The sequence below is a fragment of the Salarias fasciatus genome, chromosome 3 (assembly GCF_902148845.1).
Source record: "Salarias fasciatus chromosome 3, fSalaFa1.1, whole genome shotgun sequence".
Lineage (NCBI taxonomy): Eukaryota > Metazoa > Chordata > Actinopteri > Blenniiformes > Blenniidae > Salarias > Salarias fasciatus.
The window spans coordinates 10,990,339-11,008,900 of record NC_043747.1 but is presented as its reverse complement, the minus strand read 5'-3'; the positions used below and the strand labels follow the sequence as shown (position 1 = coordinate 11,008,900).

At 47.0% G+C, this 18,562-nt stretch overlaps 1 long non-coding RNA gene across 1 annotated transcript; it reads left to right on the top strand.

Moving 5' to 3' along the window:
* The first annotated feature begins 6,600 nt into the window (after positions 1-6,600).
* LOC115385880 (uncharacterized) lies at positions 6,601-7,849 on the top strand. The gene is made up of 3 exons (XR_003931200.1): positions 6,601-6,654; positions 7,489-7,571; positions 7,715-7,849. It is a non-coding gene; the product is annotated as an uncharacterized LOC115385880 (long non-coding RNA).
* The last annotated feature ends 10,713 nt before the right edge of the window (positions 7,850-18,562 follow it).

Genomic DNA, 18,562 nt, shown 5'->3' with positions numbered 1-18,562 from the left:
AGGTCACCAGTCTGTCGCAGGGCTGACATATAGAGACAGACAACCATTCACTCACACATTCATACCTAGGGGCAATTTTAGGATGACCAATTAACCTACCATGCATGTTTTTGGACGGTGGGAGGAAGCCGGAGTACCCAGAGAGAACCCACGCACACACGGGGAGAACATGCAAACTCCACACAGAAAGGCCCCGAGCCCCGGCCGGTATTTGAACCCAGGACCTTCTTGCTGTGAGGCAAGAGCGCTAACCACCGCGCCACCGTGCGACCCTTATAGTTCATATTACAATATTCATCAATTTGGATCACAAACCAGTCGTCTGGGTCTAATTGGGACAATTTGCAATTAATTAAATTTGCCTTGATGAAGAGAGGGAAATGCCTGGCTGAGGCTCCGATCAGCATGGACTAAAACACAGGACGAACAACTCAGAGACAATTCGGGATGCATTAAAAGGAATTTTTAAAGAGACAAAGTAGTTTTCAAGACTGAATATTGTTAGCGGATCTATTTTTTGTCTTAGAGTGCGGCCGTGACTGGTTCTTCCACCTGCGTGAGGTTTACAAAACAGTACTAGAGGAAGAGACACTTAATTGTATCAATCATCAGTTAAACAGAGGAAGAGGGCAAATAAATAAAAGCACACACACCTCCAACAAAACGTTCGGCTGGTTCTTGCTGGTCGCTTCTCCTTCTTTGTGTGTTCCCCACCAGCACACCAAAGTGCAGCTAACACTTCTCTCTCTGTTCTACATCGACCGGAAACCTGTGAAACGACGATCCTGCTTTTTCCCCTCTGTAGTTGCTACACCCAGCTGCTACAACTAGCTGCTACACAGTTGAGAACCATTTTTTCAAGACTTTGATGCAGATTTCTCTTCCGAACACGCCACAAACTGCTCCGTGTTTGATTTCACTCTAACATGGCGGCGACATCCCGGCATGCATTGCGAGGCCGGTGTGACGTCAGCTGCAAATACTGAACAGACGTATCAGCGCGGCCCAGTGCTTTCAGCCTAGCATTTAGCACTTATGTGCCCAGTTACAGTAACTCCTGCAGCCTGGAATGACATCGTGATTTCCCAAAATTGAATAAATCCCGCACATAGCAATGCAAAACTACTTTGTTAACTCACTCATGTTGTAACTAGAATATCCACTGAAAAATTTTTTTTTTTTTCGTGGACTGATAGTCACAGGGTAACAGTAGTTTATCAGCGGCTAGCTTGCTAGCGGTCGGTCGTTGGGTTACCGTCTACCTGCAGTGATTTACAGTCGTTTTACGGTGCGCCACCCTCTGCATGCAAAAGGCATGATCGGCCAGCAGACATCAAGCCGACCTTGCTGAAACATTTAATGAGGCGGGAAAAAACAGCTTGTCGGCCGACGCTTGGCCGACGCTTGTCAGATGTTATAAATTGCAGGCCGACTTTCCGATCTAAGGACGTCGGCTAGATATACGTGTGCTGTCTGGGATAATTCCCTCCTGTCAGACTCCAGTCCTGAAGGAGTCTGGAAATCTAAAGAAAGTCATTTCTTGTGCCCGGGCTGCTGGAGATGCTCGGAGTCCCGATGGTCTCTCTCTGGTCCTGTAGGTTGCTGGTTCCTCCACCCTCTGGCTGCTCCGCCTTGCCACGAACCAGACCCTCAGAGCAGGTGGAGTTGGTGGATGTATCTCGCGGGTGGTGCAGCAGCTGCATCTGTACAGATCATGATAAAATCATTTTCAATGCCTTGCCTGTTAAAGAGCTTCTCCTTCAGCGTGCGACTGGATCTAGAAGCAGTTCAATAAAATACAAGGCATCTTAATTCCTGATGATTTGATGGTCAAAGTAGGAACAAAAAAAATCTTGTAAAAATTGAAATATATAAGACTTTTCTTTATTAATGTAAAAATAAAATACAAGTTATTTATAGACTGGAAAAAACTGAAAACAATTTTGGGGGACAAATATTACTGGCTAAATAGAGGAAAATTAAAATATTTAATAATAAAAGAACATTAGAAAAAAACAAGTGAAGCTCTTGCTGTCAAATCTGCACCTCTCTGATCTGTTTACTGTTGAGCAAACTGTTTTTTATTTTATGCACAGACAAGAGATTAATTGATCACCGATACCTGAATGAGGACGGGTGAAGTTGTGAATTCTGTTGATCCAGGAGACTGGACTCCTCTTTTCTTCATCTGCTCATATCTATAATCAAATGCAAGCTTCAATAATAAATCCTTCATCAATTCTTCCAGGAAACGCCATTGTTACACCTTTGGACGATGTCGCTGGAAACAGGAGAATGCAAGCCTGCAGTGAGGGGGTGTGGCCTCAGAGTTCTCGACTTCTTGTGGAGGTTGAAATGTCAACCAAGAGAACTTTCTTCCTGCTGTCATCAAGCCGAAACTTCTCATGGAGTATGTAGAGCCTTTAGTCACTGAGAAAGGATTATCAGCCTCTTTATTTAATTTGTCCCGCTCCCCAAGCTCTTCAAGAAATTAATTATGTATCAAAAGAATCATATACATTGTTGGTTTATGGTTTTGTTTTGTTTTTCTGCTTCAGAGTGGGGGTTGGCAGGTCGTATTTAATAAATGAGTAATTTCTACACACATATGCATACAATAAAGTTATTGAGTCGGAGAGAGCCGCTCGACGCTCATGGCGGGGGAAACCCTGGGCACATGCTGTTACCTCGGCGAGGACAGGTGTCTGGTTGCAGCCAGAGCGTCCCTCGGCCGTCTCCGGCAGGGCCGCCAATGTCGCTGGGGGGGGGAGGGGCGCCCGGCACTCCCCGCCACAGCAGGAAACGTCAGGAAAAAACGCGCGGGAGGAGGCCTCCGTGACGCCGGAGCCTCGTCTTGCGCGTGTAGAGTGCGCTGGGGAGGCTGTGGTGAAGACAGCCGTCGAGACGCTCCGCCCAGTCAGATTCCTCGGGTGCGGAACGGGAAACACGGCTCCCCAGAAGGCAGTCCAGCACTGAGCCTCTTCCAGTGGGAGAAGAACACGCAGAGTTAGCTGCTTACCTAAAGCAGGCGAAGCAGTTGTCCTTTAGAGCAGTGTGCCGCAGCCGCGGCGGAAGAAAGGCCAGATGCCCGATGGTGATGATTCACAGGCCGGTTTATCCATCTTGTATCTTCTGATCTTTGAGTCTTGAAATGGCTTCGAAAGTCTCAAGGGCTGAGAAAGAAGAAAGAAGTGTGTTGTGCAGGCGCTGGCAATGTCACCTCGGTGAGGGGCGTGGCATGCCAGCGCACACAGGGATTAGCGCACCGGTTTTGGATCTTGTCTCAGTGATTAGTTGGTGCCAGGGAAAGTACCAATAGCGAAGCCCGTGGGTGGGCACTCACTCATAGAACTGGAGTTATGTCCAGTAACTACTAATTATTAAGTCTTTAAAGGTACAAGACAGATAGTTTTTCATTTACAGCGCGCTTTGCACTCCACTGACAGCGGGCGGAGTCTAAGAAGGTAGAGCCCGCAGAGTTGATTGAACACGTGTGAATTTACTGTGTGGGGAGAAAGAAGTGATCATAACACTGTCAAACATGAAAGTTTACACTTTTTTCTGCATCGATGGATTTAACATTCATGATGTGACCACTTGGGGTTCTGTTTCAGATTCAGAAGTGTTTTCATATCTAATTCCCACATGGTTGACAGTGTTGTGATGTGTCATGTCAGTGCAGTCTAGTCCTTCATGGCTTTAGTCCTTAGTTTAGTTTTATCAAGTCGAGGATGTTGTTATTGTTCTTCTTTAAAGTGATACTTCAACATTTTGGCAAATTGGTCCATTTAGGGCAATTCCCTAGTCATTTAGAACAGCCTACTTACTTTTTTTGTGAGGGCGAGCTGTTGTTTATTCAGCGGTGGGTCCGAGGAGAGCTTCACGGCAGACATAATGGAAGTGGATGGTACAGTTGCTTCCCTCGTCAAACTCATCAAATACAAAATCCAACAACCCCAAAACACTTTGGTGGACACGTTATAATCCGCACATTCACTACGCTGTGAAATATTAATGCAAAATTCTGAGATTGAGTGGTTTTTGCCGCGGAACTACTTACTAAACATGGTGTCTGGGCGTAGTGATCTCATAAGAAAAAGTAGTTCCCAGTATTTGCTTCAGTGTCGTAACGCTGCTATATTATTTGTTGGTGTTTCACAGCGTAGTGAATGTGCAGATTATAAAGTGTCCACCCGAGTGTTTTTGAGGTTGTTGGATTGTGTATTTGATGAGTTTGACGAGGGAAGCAACTGTACCATCCACTTCCATTATGTCCGCCGTGAAGCTCTCCTCGGACCCACCGCTGAATAAACAACAGCTCACCCTCACAAAAAAAGTAAGTACGCTGTTCTAAATGACTGGGGAATTGCCGTAAATGGGCCAATTTTCCAAAATGTTGAAGTATCGCTTTAAAGAGAAAGCAACATCAGGAACTCAGTTAAACCCGCCTCGCTCTTTGTCTGGTTTCTGTTTCAACTGGACTTTGATCAGGCTGCACCACAGTGAACTCTCAGGTGCGGTGTTCTTGCTTTTTATTCACACCAGTGTGTTTATGAACAGGAATAGACTTGACAAGGATGAACCATAGATTGTAACTAAATGGATAGACCTTTCGTGACATCACTCATTGCGTTCCTAAGCGCCGTTCTGAAGACTTCAGCGAGTTCAGCAGGACGAATCCATATTGAACATTTGAAACTGGGTGTAAATGTGATCGGTCCAGCCTGTCACGTGACGGCATCACGTGGACAGAGGAGGCGCTTTGATAGGTCAATTTATGCAAAACTTTAACTCTTAATATAAAATCAACAAATGATTGAAGTGAAAATCACTTTCCTGTTTGTTTAGTTCCATAGTTATTACCATATTACTCACCTGATGGCTCGTTCACCATTTTCGATTGTGTTCTCTTTGGTTTATTGTTAACATTCTAGTATATCAGATAATTATCATCCCAAATAACCCTAATGACAGTCTCCCATCAAAACTGATCCTCACTATTTCACATGTGAAATTTTTCAGTGATTACAACACATGAGCTCTCCTGTAGACAGTAAATATTATCACACCAATTCAGTGTCATTAACTTCTTTTTCCAGTACATAATGGATCTCAGCAGCGTTTCACCTGAATTGGTGAGTGACTCTGACCTGATCAACTTGGTACGGATTGATTGTGGTGGTTTTGGAAGTATCTACAAAGCCCGACATCTTTCCTGGTGCTGTGACGTGGCAATCAAATGCCTTCACTGTGACGATGGGTGAGTATTTACTGTTTATTTGTACTGATCATTAAACGAAAAAAAAAATCACTTCAAGAACAAATGAATACACAGGAATGGCTCATCTTTGCTACGTGAAGTCAAGCTGATGCGCCAGGGGAGCAGCCCGTGTGTTATTCAGGTCCTTGGGGTTTTCCAGGGTCAGTCACCACCACGTTTGGGTCTGGTCATGGAGTTCATGGAGAGAGGATCACTGTGCTCAATGCAGGTAAACTATATGAAATACCTCAGCATCGTTTGACTGGAGGAAGCGTCTCCCTCTTCTGTTTAATCCAGGTTCAGGGGCAGAAAATTGTTTTTTAAGACAATCCTCTGGTTTGACACATGGTTCCATAGATAAATACACCTGTGCATCATCAGCATATCGCAATGGAAGTTAATGGAGCATTTCATAATAATATTTATAATACTATAATTGTATACATCATAGTACTATATCTGCTAATCAGGAGAAAATATATTTTCTGTTGTCTGCTTTTACGGAATGAAAATACAGCAATCTAATCTTTTTCCAACAGAAAGTCTTACAGAAGCCACCGCCCTTGCCTCTGCTGTTCAGACTGGCTCACCAGGTGGCCCTGGGTATAAACTTCCTCCACAGCCGAACTCGGACCATCCTGCACTTGGACCTGAAGCCCAGCAACGTGCTGCTGGACTGCTCCCTCAACGCTAAGGTGACCTTTGAAAGTGCTTTAATAGAGCTCTCCTTCAGTCTTATTGACGAGTTATTCAGTGAAATTGTTTGCTTCGCCCTCTTTTTCTCCTAAGCTGACAGATTTTGGCCTCGCCAGGATTTACAGCAGCATGTCACAAGCTTCCAAGAGAGACAGTGAAAATCCAATGGGAACCATCAACTACATGCCTCCTGAGGCTTTTCGGTCATTATCATACACCCCCACAAAGGCCACCGATATCTACAGGTAGGAGAGCGTTGCTCCGATTTCTCAACATATAATTGGAATATGGTTTCAGTTTAAAAAGAGCAACACAGGTTTTTCTGAGAGGAAATCTGGGATTGGGTTTTTGTTTAAAGGGAGCGGACTCGTGATCCTGGTGTGTAATCCTGTCACTCTCCCTTTCAGCTATGGTATACTGCTGTGGTCCATCGCAACAGGGAAACAGCCATATCAAAGTAAGTGATTTACGGGGGCGATAACCAGAGAGGCAAGCTGGAAAGAGACGCACAAGACAACACTTTTAACGCACAACGTTTTGCTCTGCAGATGCATTGCCCAGCCTGGTGAAGTTTCTTATACCAAAGGGAGAGCGGCCATCGCTGGATGAAATGGTGAATTGTGAAGAACTGGCAGAACTGAAGGAGCTCATGATGAGATGCTGGGTGAACTCACCTGAACAGAGACCCTCCTCCAAAGGTAGGAAAGCTCCCTCCTTCCTGGACTCTGTGCTGTTTCAATTACGATCCATCTTTTTCTCAAAGCTGGCTTTTTCACACAAAATGTGTAAATTTTCAACAATTTTCAGAAAAAATAATACTGATTTAACTACTGATAAACTGACAAATGCACCAAATCAGTGTATTTCTACTTTTATTTCCATTTTTTTTTTTTTTTAGTTTGCAAAATAAAGTAGAAATTCATTTTTGTGGATAATTCTGAGAGAAATCTTATTTGATTTATTTTACATTATAAACTTTTCAAATTGAAATTTCCTTTTTTTCCCCCTCTTTTAGTATTTGAGCTTCATTTTCCAAATTTTGGTAAAAGAGAATTGAATATGTTGCTTTATTGCAAAATAGTTTTACATGTTTGTTGAATTGTAAACCTTCTTGATATTTTTTTTCCATTCAATATATAAATGTTTTCATCACATTTATCTTATTTTTCAGTTTGCTATATTTTCAGTATTTGATTGTATTGACATATGAATAGGTTTTCATGTTTTGACTATGTGAAAGTATACTGTTGTTTTTGACATTTTTTTCTCAAGATTTTGATGTTTTTAAAGAAATATCAACTTTATGTTTATTTTAATTAAAATTAAAACTAAGTAATTTGATTTTTTAATGTAAAGATAAATTCATTATTCCATTGAAAAATCAAATCCTGTCATTTTCCGCGTGAGTTTGCTCTGATTTTCAGTCACAAGCCTTTTTTAATGAACAGTATGTGACACAGTGGTTTTGTAGCACGTTGGTGAAAGCTGTCAGTCATGTCTGGTCCTTACTTTAATCTCTTTGTGGTCTGCAGATTGCACAACTGAGACAGAAAGACTGTACGAGAAATACAAACATGGAATTGATGATGCCGTCCATCGAGTCCTGACCAAACTGGTGAGTCAAAAGAAAAAGAAAAAAAAGATCAACCAACACTCAAGTTTTGCTGAGCTGCTGTAAAATTTCACCATGACACAGCATGATATTTTCCTCCAATTTTACATCACAGCCTGATTCCGTTTTTCACTTCTTCTTTCCAGAAAGGAAAAGAACCAACAGAGCAGAGACAAAAAGATCAGTTATCTACAGGTCTGGTATTTTAAAATATCTTGAAGCTTCATTTGTTCTGTGTTGTGTCTTATTTTTTCTTCAAAATTCCACACGCAACACCCTATAGGTTTGTGGAAATTTTAATTTTATTTTTAATTTTAGACTTTTCCTGTGAATGAGGTCCTCAAAAGAGGCTTTCTATAAAACTAGTTTTCACTGTGATATAGAAAATTTCCTTTCTGTGCAGCGAGTGTCAGAACTGAGACTGTCAACATTCCCCATGACGTCCTGACAGGACCCATGCCGGTTCAGGTGAGGGTTTATTCAGAGAGGCTGCGGTGCTCTGAAGTGTTTGGGTGCAGGAAGCACCTACTAAAGAGCTGGTGATGTTCAAGAGGCCATAACTGTGAAAAGGGACCAAACTTTTTCTTAATTTCACTGCAGGAAGTGGCTGGTGGTCGGCCTGAAAATGATCTCCGTGCCAAAGGTAAGAGGGAAGTTAGTGGTGACGCAGCGCAGAAACAGCAAGGCAGTTTTCTAGAGCATGGGGCAGACAATCTCTCCCAGAGGTGGGAGTTGAAAACCATGCTGACAGAGGGTTCCACCAGACGTTCCCAACAGACCCTCATAACACGTTTGGGTCTGCCAAGTCTGTCGGGTTTCCTCCTCCGCCAGCAAATCCAACTCACCACCAGGTGGTGATCGGTCGACAGCTCTGCTCCTCTCTTCACCCGAGTGTCCAAAACACGCAGCCGGAGGTGAGATGACACGACAACAAAGTCGATCATCGACCTCCGACCTAGGGTGTCCTGGTGCCAAGTGCACTTATGGACACCCCTGTGCTCGAACATGGTGTTTGTTATGGACAAACCATGACTAGCACAGAAGTCCAATAACAAAACACCACTCAGGTTCAGATCAGAGAGGCCATGCGATCCAATCACCCCCTTCCAGGTCTCACTGTCGCTACCCACGTGGGCGTTGAAGTCCCCCAGTAGAACAATGGAGTCCCCAGTCGGAGCACTGTCCAGCACCCCTCCCAGGGACTCCAAGAAGGCCGGGTACTCTGCACTGCTGTTCAGCCCATAAGCCGAAACAACAGCGAGGCACCTATCCCCGACCCGAAGGCGCAGCAATGCGACCCTCTCGTTCACTGGGGTGAACTCCAACACATGGTGGCTGAGCTGTGGGGCTATAAGCAAACCCACACCAGCCAGCCGCCTCTCACCGCGGACAACGCCAGAGAAGTGGAGAGTCCAGCCCTTCTTGAGGGATTGGGTTCCAGAGCCCAGGCTATGTGTGGAGGTGAGCCCGACTATATCTAGCCGGTACCTCTCAACCTCCCTTACAAGCTCGGGCTCCTTCCCCCCCAACGAGGTGACATTCCATGTCCCTAGAGCTAGTCTCTGTGTCTGAGGATTGGGTCGCCGGACACCCTGCCATCGGCTGCCACCCAATTCACATTGCACCTGGCCCCTACGATTCCCTCGGCGGGTGGTGGGTCCACCGGAGGGTCGGCCCATGTCGCCCCTTCGGGCTGAGCCCGGCTGGGCCCTGTGGGCAAAGGCCCTGCCACCAGGCGCTCGCTTGCGAGCCCCAACCCCAGGCCTGGCTCCAGGGTGGGGCCCCGGCTGCGCCATACCGGGCGACGTCACGAACCTCGATTGTAATATATTCATAAGGGCTGTTGAACTCGGTGGTGGACACCAGAAGTAAGGGCGGCCGTCAAGCTGAAGAAGGAGTCCTATCGAGCCTTGTTGGCTCATGGGACTCCAGAAGCAGCTGACAGGTACCGGCAGGCCAAATGAACTGCAGCCCGAGTGGTTGTGGAGGCAAAAATTCGGGTCTGGGAGGAGTTCAGGGAGGCCATGGAGGAAGACTATCGGTCGGCCTCGAAGAAATTCTGGCAAACCGTCCGGCGCCTCAGGAGGGGAAAGCAGGTCTCTGCCAACACTGTTTACAGTGGAGGTGGGGAGCTGCTGACCTCAACTGGGGATATCGTAGGACAGTGGAAGGAATACTTTGAGGACCTCCTCAATCCTGTCGCCACGTCTTCCGTGGAGGAAGCAGAGGCTGAGGTCTCAGAGGTGGACTCGTCCATCACCCAAGCCGAAGTCACCGAGGTGGTTGATAAGCTCCTCGGTGGCAGGGCACCTGGGGTGGACGAGATTCGCCCTGAGTACTTCAATTCTCTGGATGTGCAGGGACTGTGCGCCGGCGCTTGACTGTTCGCACTGGAGGCGTATCTGCTGCCAGCGCTCTCCGCGCTGGTCACACATCGACTGCACTCGGCTGGATTCGTCTGCTCTCGGTTTTCACGTTTGTTCCCTCTGTCTCGCTCGCCAGTATGGATGTGTGTGTTTTGGTGACCTGTGGAGAGACTTTTTCTCCTCCTGTCCTCTTTTTTTCTGCATCACGTGAATCTCTGTCGCTGTGTGTGTGTGTGTGTGTGTGTGTGTGTGTGTGTGTGTGTGTGTGTGTGTGTGTGTGTGTGTGTGTGTGTGTGTGTGTGTGTGTGTGTTTGATTGGGTGCGTACGTGCGTATGTCTGTTTGTGTGTGTGTGTGTGATTAGACTCAAGTGACAAATTATAGACGGACGAGCAACACCGTCCGTAACTAATCGTCATTTAATTTATTTTATTTTGAAAATTGACCGGATTCTCTTGCCTTTTCTGTTTCCGACTTCCTGTCTGGTCCGATCTGCTTGATCCAGCTTGACATGGCGCTCCCGGCGCTCGTGTGAAAAATAGAGCGAAGCGGAGTGGGCGTGTTGCAGAGCGCGAGCCGCGGCGCGCGCGGCGTTCCCCTGCGCGTTGAGTACGGCCAGCCAGATAGGTTAACATGGGAGGCGATCAGAAGCGCAGTGCACGGCGCTACCGCGCGCGGCGCTTCTGCGTCCAGTGCATTCGGGCAGCAATACTTCTTTCAGAGCGCCGATCGGCTCCGCCGAGGTCTTTACATACAGTGCGCGCTTTTACGCACGGCACTATTCATTCACAAAGAAAGACAAGGCAAACTGACAGGTGCATGGCTGTAGCAAATGCGTCGTGACAAGATGCAAGATCAATAAAACACACTAAGAGCCTGCCCAAGACTGCCGAACCGTGTTTTGGTCCGATGGTGTGAAATAACTTCTGACATTGTGCAGGTTTCCTCCTCAAAATCACAGGTAGAAATGATGATTCACCTGCTTTTTACGCTGTTCAACGCATGCATATGCAGTCGTGCGGGATCCACATAGTTCCGCGCCTGCATGTTCATTTCATTTTTTTTATTAGATCTGTCAACTGAATGAAGCCGCTGTCATTGCGTGGAGTGTGTTGTGGTCAGCTCTAGTGACAAACGGACTGGTTGTCCATATGAAGGATTTCTTTTAAGCCGGTTCAAAATGACCTGAGAGATCTTCCGAGCACAAAATAGAGACTGTTTATGCATGAATGAGGCGACGCAAAGCGGAGACTCCCTCATTTTCGACTCATTCATGATGACAGAGTTGGTGTCACAACTCTGTAGAGACAACATATCCTGCTCTGGGCCCGGCCGAATTGTACATTGACCCACTTGAAACTATTTTCGCGTGTGGTTTGTTTTTCTTTTGTCTTTTCTTTCTTTTTTTTTTCTCATTTTTTGTGTGTTTTTTTTTTTTTTTTTGTTGGTTCTTTGCCTGAGGAAGATCGACAGCGGTCAAAACCTAGCGCGAAAATAAGATAAATAAACAAAATATTAAGTCAAGAGGATCAGCAAACCTTTTAATGCCTCATGTCTGCTTTAAAAATGCCTCAAATCAGGTTTCAAAATTTATTTAACTTTTTACAGTGCGCATTTGCGCAGCGTCACCTCTCACTGACACTCCGCGCGCTCGTGTCCCTGATAAACACGCACACACACACCAACACACATAAAAAAGTTGCATTATTAACCGTCAATAATAATCAAGAACATATTAAAATTAGTAAAATAAGTCTCCCCGGCTGCGCATCAGGATGGACACCTTCCCACACTGTCCCGTCCTCACTCTGCTCATTTGATTCTGGGACTGCAGGCTCTAAAGGACAACGGTTTTTATTCAGAAAATATGTTCGTTCTAAAATAAATCTTTGGAAACGAAAAATACATGGTTTGCTGTACTTTGATGGAGGATATAATATTTTACCTGAATCTGTAATTGGCACCTCTGGAGTCGCTGGGCCAGTGCTCCTGCTGTCAACTACCGTGGTCACTGTTGTGTTTAATTTTATTACATTAGTTTATTTTTTTTTTACACCATTTTATGTTATAATTATTTAGTTGTAAACTGACAGTAGCCTACAGTAATTCTCTATACCTGGAGGTGATGCGTGAGCGCTTCCATGCTCCACTGCAGGTTCTGCTCTGGACTGTACAGCAGCTGGAGGTCGATCGGGTATTTTTGGGGCAGGATTACATTTGTTTCGCTGTTTGGCGCGTGGCTGTTCTGACTCTGATTCAGAACGTTCCTCCTCTTCACTCCAGTCAAGATCGCTGATGTCCGACACGTCTCCGCCATCCGATTCACCCTCACTTACGTCCTGCATCATTGCTAAAGCTTCTTCCACCTTATATCTCTTATTTATGCCTGTTTTTATTGTCTTTCTTTTGGGATTTGGTTGATATTTTTGGCCGTCTGTCTGATTGTCTGCTGTCAGAGCTAGCTCCCTGTTCAGACACGCGCATGAAACAAAACAAATCAATAGCATAAAAAAAAAGCCCCGTGAAGTGCATCTTTTTTTTATCAGAAGTCTGTGAGACCGCTGTTGGCCTTTGGAGGTATAAATGCTTTGTAATATTATTTGTGTCATTGTTAGGACCTTATTTGCTTCAGAAAAACATACAAGACACATATTTAGGAAAAGTCAAAGAATTAGAGGACAGGGGAATCATTTTTAACAGATTTATTTGAATTCCAAAAACCCAAACGGTCTGTCAGACCATCTTGGCTGTTCTAGTGCTAAAGAAGATAATAAAAACAATTATGTGCTTCATGAGTGATTTTGTGTATCTTTCATGACACTGACAAGCTGTCAGTGTCATCAGATCCTCTGCTCCCCAGCCTGCTCACACCTTCTGCACGAAACTATCACTGCGCCCAGCTGATTCTGTCGACCCCTCCCCCCTCCCCCTAGTACGCCGCCATGCCCATCTCGGCGCAAGTGCAGCGGACCGGTCAGAAACCCTCTTCTGCGCCTGTCAAAGATAGGAATGCGCTGCCTCCGCCGGTGATCAACGGCCAAGTTGCGCCGTCTAGCCTAAGAGATCTCTCTCCCACTTTACAGGTTCTGATGTTTTTAGCCCCGGGCAGTGTTTATATCAAGCGCTCAGCCACGTCTCCGTCTCGCCCACCCGTGCAAGAAGTAAAGAGAGAGGAGAGAAGGCTGGAGTTTTACACAGCTGTTAAGTGGACGCCTTTAAATTCACTGCAACTCGAAATTTCACTTGACAGCCATGGAAGACACTGGCAGACAGCCCAACTTCTCCCAGGAGGAAACTGATGTGCTGGTCCGGGAGGTCCAAGCTCGCAGTACCAGAATATATGGTACTGCGAGCAGGCCTCTACCGGCGGATGATGCAAAAGCCGTCTGGGAGGAGGTCACCCATTTGGTAAATGCGGTTTGCGCGGACATACTGAGAACCGTTGCCCAATGTAGGAAACGGTTCAATGATGTGAGGAGAAGGGCAAAGCTCAAACTAGCACACAGCAGGAGGCACGTGGGGGCCACAGGGGGCGGCCCCTCCACCAGCCTCACTCTCAATGAGGTTGAGGAAATTGCATCCTCCACCCTCCCCGTCGTAGGCGTGGAGGGATTTGGAAGTGCGGAAGTGGGAATTGAGGGTAAGGCAAGCATTTGTTGTTTGTAAAGGAGACATTCAGTAACCTTCATTTGAAAGCTGCACACTGAAAGTGAGTGGTGTGGACACACAACGTGAATAAACTGTGTAATGGCAATGAAATCCGAAGTACCAGAAATGACGCATCGTGTTTGTGTGCTTGTGAAATTCAACTGGTTTACCCGATTGAATCGTGATCATTTTGGCATGTAACTCCTAATGACACAAAATCAACGACATGAATGCACTTGATTCACTGTTTATTTGCAACATAACCAGCTTCTGCGTCCAATCTCAGTTAATGAAGAGCAGCAGCAGCAGCAGGGGGGTGGCCCGGTGACTGAGGCAGGCGGTGGCTGAGGAGGCGGGCGGTGGCGGTCCGGTGGCTGAGGAGGTGGGCGGTCCGGTGACTGAGGAGGCGAGCGACTCTGCGACCCAGGGGGCGGAGGGCACAAGGAGGCGCAGACAGACCACCGCAAGCGAGGACCAGCCCTTCCTTGATATCCAGCAGGGGGGGTTTGACATGCTGGAGGGGCAGTTCGTCGACCTCAGTCCGCGAGTAGGAGGACTGGAGTCCACACTCAGAAACATGGACAGCACACTCATAAACATGGACAGTACACTCAGAAACATGGACAGCACACTCAGAAACGCTGCCACCTCAACGGACACCAGCTTCCTTAGGCTGGCGGAGGCAGCCGAACGCCTCCTCCCGCATGTCACGTCCGCGATCCCTGCCACTCCCAGGTGGCCTTTGAGGTCCAGAACGAGGGGAGGACAGCTGACCTCAGGCTCCCCTGCTGGGGGAAGAGGGAGGGGTCGAAGAGGAAGAGGAAGAGGGAGAGACAGCTAAATAAAAATCATTACATGATTATTTCATGAGTGACTTTGTGTATTTTTATTGTGACTGATTAAACTAGGTCTGGAGGAAGTATCATGAGGCAGCTGCCCATGCAGGAGCTGAAAGGACCCTCTCCAGGATACGGCAGTTTTTCTATTGGCCTGGGATGAATATGGAGGTGCGCCAGTTCCAACAAGGGTGTGTCGCTTGCAGTTTGCAGAACAGGACCCAGCCTAGGGCCCCACTGCATCCCTTCATCACCAGCTACCCATTAGAGGTAATAGGCATGGATTACTTGACCTTGGGCAGAGCTACAGATAGGTGTCAGAATATATTAGTTTTGACAGATCATTTCACCCGTTACGCTTGGGCAGTTCCCACGAAGGATCAGACAGCAGAGACTACTGTCCATGCCATGTGGTCCCATGTGATTCAGGTTTTTGGTTGCCCTGCGAGATTTCACTCGGACCAAGGGGCGAACTTTGAGTCATCTGTTGTCCAACAGCTATGTCAGCTCTATGGCATTAGCAAGAGCAGGACCACTCCATACCATCCTGCTGGTAATGGTAGCGTAGAAAGGATGAATCAGACTTTGCTCAATATGCTGCGCTCTCTTGAGGCGGAAAAGCAGCATAAGTGGCCTGAGTACCTCCCTGAACTCTTAGCAGCCTACAACAACACTGTCCATAGTTCTACTGGCTATACACCCTCGTTTTTAATGTTTGGCCGGCACTTGAGGCAACCGGTTGATGTCAGTCTGGGTGTGGACCGACAACCACAGACTTATGACCTACAAGGCTGGGTTAGAGACCACCACCAAAAGCTCTCCTTCGCCTATAAGTTAGCCAGACAGAACATTGACAAGGTGGCAGGTCACAATAAGCAAACTTATGACCGGCAAGCCAAGGCCATGCCACTGGCCCCAGGCGAACGAGTGTGGGTGAGAGACAGGAACCGTAAGGGTCAGGGTAAGCTTCACCCGGGTTGGGACCCAGAGCCCCATGTAGTGCTGGAACAAGTTGGTGATACCAGGGTTGTCTACAAGATCAGGCCTGAGAAGGGGGGCAATGAGAAGACTGTTCACAGGAATTCACTGAAACTTTGTGTTGGATCCCCACATGAGGACCTGGAAAAGACTACGGATGATCCTTCCGAGAGTGGTACACAGAGCCAGACCCCATACTATTGTTCTTTTTATGATCCACCTGCTGAGCCACCAGAACATCCTGTAAACCTGCCTGAGTTACCACGGAGCCCTCGACGTTCCGTCCGAGTGAACTTTGGACAGCCTCCAACCCGGTTCCGGCCAGATGAAGACTGAGGTGACAGGGACTGCCACCCTTAAAGCAAGGGGGGATGTCACGGAACGGGAGTATTGCACATTTGCACTTGCATGTTTTTTATTTTGTATTGCCCTTTTTGGATTGCCGTGTGCTTTTGTTTGTGGTGCTTTTAATTTGAAATGGGACGGTGCGTGCTTTACTTCCTGTTGTGAATGACCTGACCCCCACAGCTCCACAGCTGAGGCTAGTTATGGCTAAATGAACTGGGGGCGGATGCCCAGGTGCGGGGGCGTTAATATCAGCGGCGGAGGGAGCAGGAGGAGAGGCGAGCACGGCAGGAGGAGAAGGCAGCCACCTCGGTGCAGTTGGAGCTGAAGAGACGGGACCTGGGACGACGGCGCGGTGCGACGGCGGGCTACGGCCGTGGAGCAGTAGTGGGACCAGAGTGCGAGGCTCATCACGGCAGGCGGGCAGAGTTTCTCTGCCCCTGCGTGTAAGTACTGCACCTGTTGTACTCTGGCGACGTGACGTAGACCACTGCTGCTGAGCCAGCTCGGTCGGCCGCGAACGAGTGAGTGCCCCCAGGTTCCTGTCTCCCGCAGCTGCAGCGCTGAAGGAGGGTCCGGACCGGTCGCCTAGCCCACGGGGGAATCGGACGGCGGCGGAGCCTCGGACAGCGACACGGACGGCGGCGGAGCCTCGGAGAGCGACCCGGACGGCGGCGGAGCCTCGGACAGCGACCCGGATGGCGGCGGAGCCTCGGACAGCGACCCGGACGGCAGCGGAGCCTCGGACAGCGGGGGAGCTGTGCTGCGGTGGAGTTGAGCCAGCTGACACGGCAGGCTAGCGGCGAACCTCTCCTCGGTTTTTACTAGCGGACCTTTTAGTATTTTATTTCTATTTTATTGCTGGCATCATCTTAAGTCTTGTGCTGCTTTGTTTATTTTTATCCTTTTATTTGATTCATTGTAATAAATCTTTTAACCGGCCATTCATTTCAGCCTGTTGGTTTTACACTGCTTGCCTTGTTTTTAGAGCCTTTTTGGTATTTTGGTGAGTTCCCAGTCTCCAATAAAACTGGGTGGCGTTGTCATCCAAGTTGCATTCTTCACCTCGCCACAGCCACACCACAAGCGGCAGCCTAATACTCACATTAAGGGCAGAGCTGAGCAGCCAGGTGGTCTCTCCTCCCACGTGCGCTCTGCTGCTCTCCCTGCTGACACGGCACATGCAGTTCAGCCTCTCTCTGTCTTAAGTCCTGTAATGTCTCCTCCGTGAGGTCAAAGTGGCATCCATGGCATAAGGCTATATTGTGTAGCATGCCACAAAGAATGCACTGACTCTCTGAGGGCTGTACGATAATGAACCACCCGTACGGTCCAGACATCTAAAACGCATTTTGAGCAGTCCAAAAGTACGTTCGATGACTGATCTGGCACAGCTGAAAACACGGTTAAAACGACGCTGGCATCTTGTTGATGGTGTAATGTATGGCGTCATCATCCACGTTTTAAGTGGATATCCATTGTCACCTAGCAGCCACCCATCCAGAGGGGGGTCCCCCTGAAAGACTGTAGGGATGACGGAATTCGCCAGGATAAATGAGTCATGAGCTGACCCTGGGTAAATAGCATACACATTTGTTACCAGGCAGTTAGAATCACCGATGACCTGGATATTAATGGAGTGGACTCCCTTACGGTTCACATAAGTGATGGCTTGGGTGACTGGTGCGCACACCTGCACATGTGTGCAGTCGATGGCTCCCAGTACCCCGGGGAATCCACATTTCAACAAGAAACCTCGTTTCGTTTCCAGATGTCTGTGTTACGGGTACCGGGCTGCGGCTCCCGTGGGCAGTTATATGTTGCTGAAATGATAAAGACGAAGTGATCACACGGGAGCCTTGGCTTCTCCTTCTCCGGATCATGCAGCTATCTTTATTAAACATGTCATTCTATTTACTATTCATTGACATTGTCCATTTTCAAAGGTAACAGCAAATCACTGTTTCTTTTAATCTCTGAAGACATCTTCAAACATTCACAAAACATGTGTTTCTCTTAACCCATTTCTTTTGCATAACATAAACAAATCTGTCACATCTTTCAGTCATTCATCCAAAATCCACGCCAAATAATATCATGGTAGCATAATGCACTTGATATGCATCTCATTTAAATACTGTAAAGTATTCTCATGGACTTGTGCAAAACAGAATCATGTAAATAGACAACTTTCAAACTTTTTAACCAAATCATCTTTACAACAACATGAATTTGCTTCTTTTTAATCAACATTTTACTATTTAACCTCTTTTTAACAGTTTCTTTAAATGCACACCGATTAAACTTTATGAAATCATGTCATGGAGCCAGTCAAATCATGAAAAACACTCTTTACCCAACAGAAATGAGTCGTGCTGCCCATATAAAGAAATATAAAGATGTCTTTTAACTCTATCTGCGTGCCACACCGCCATCTTTGTCACTTCTGGCTGACATGTGGTCCCAAAAACACAAGATTAAGCACTCTACTGATCATCTGAGTCAATTGCATCTCGCCCAAACCAAACTCAAAATATTTACAAGTCTTATGGACACTTTCACTAGTTTTTGATCATGTTTCATACCTGAAATGATAAAGACGAAGTGATCACACGGGAGCCATGGCTTCTCCTTCTCCGGATCATGCAGCTATGAGAGTGAACCGGAGGGTGAGGTGACAGATACCACAGGCTCACAGTGCCTCCTACTGGTTGGAGTGCTGCGACTACATGTCAGTTTCACAGATCATACCTTTTATAGGTCTTTTTCACAAAATAATAAACACATCAATGAGAAAAACTCAAATAGAAAAATAAATTTAC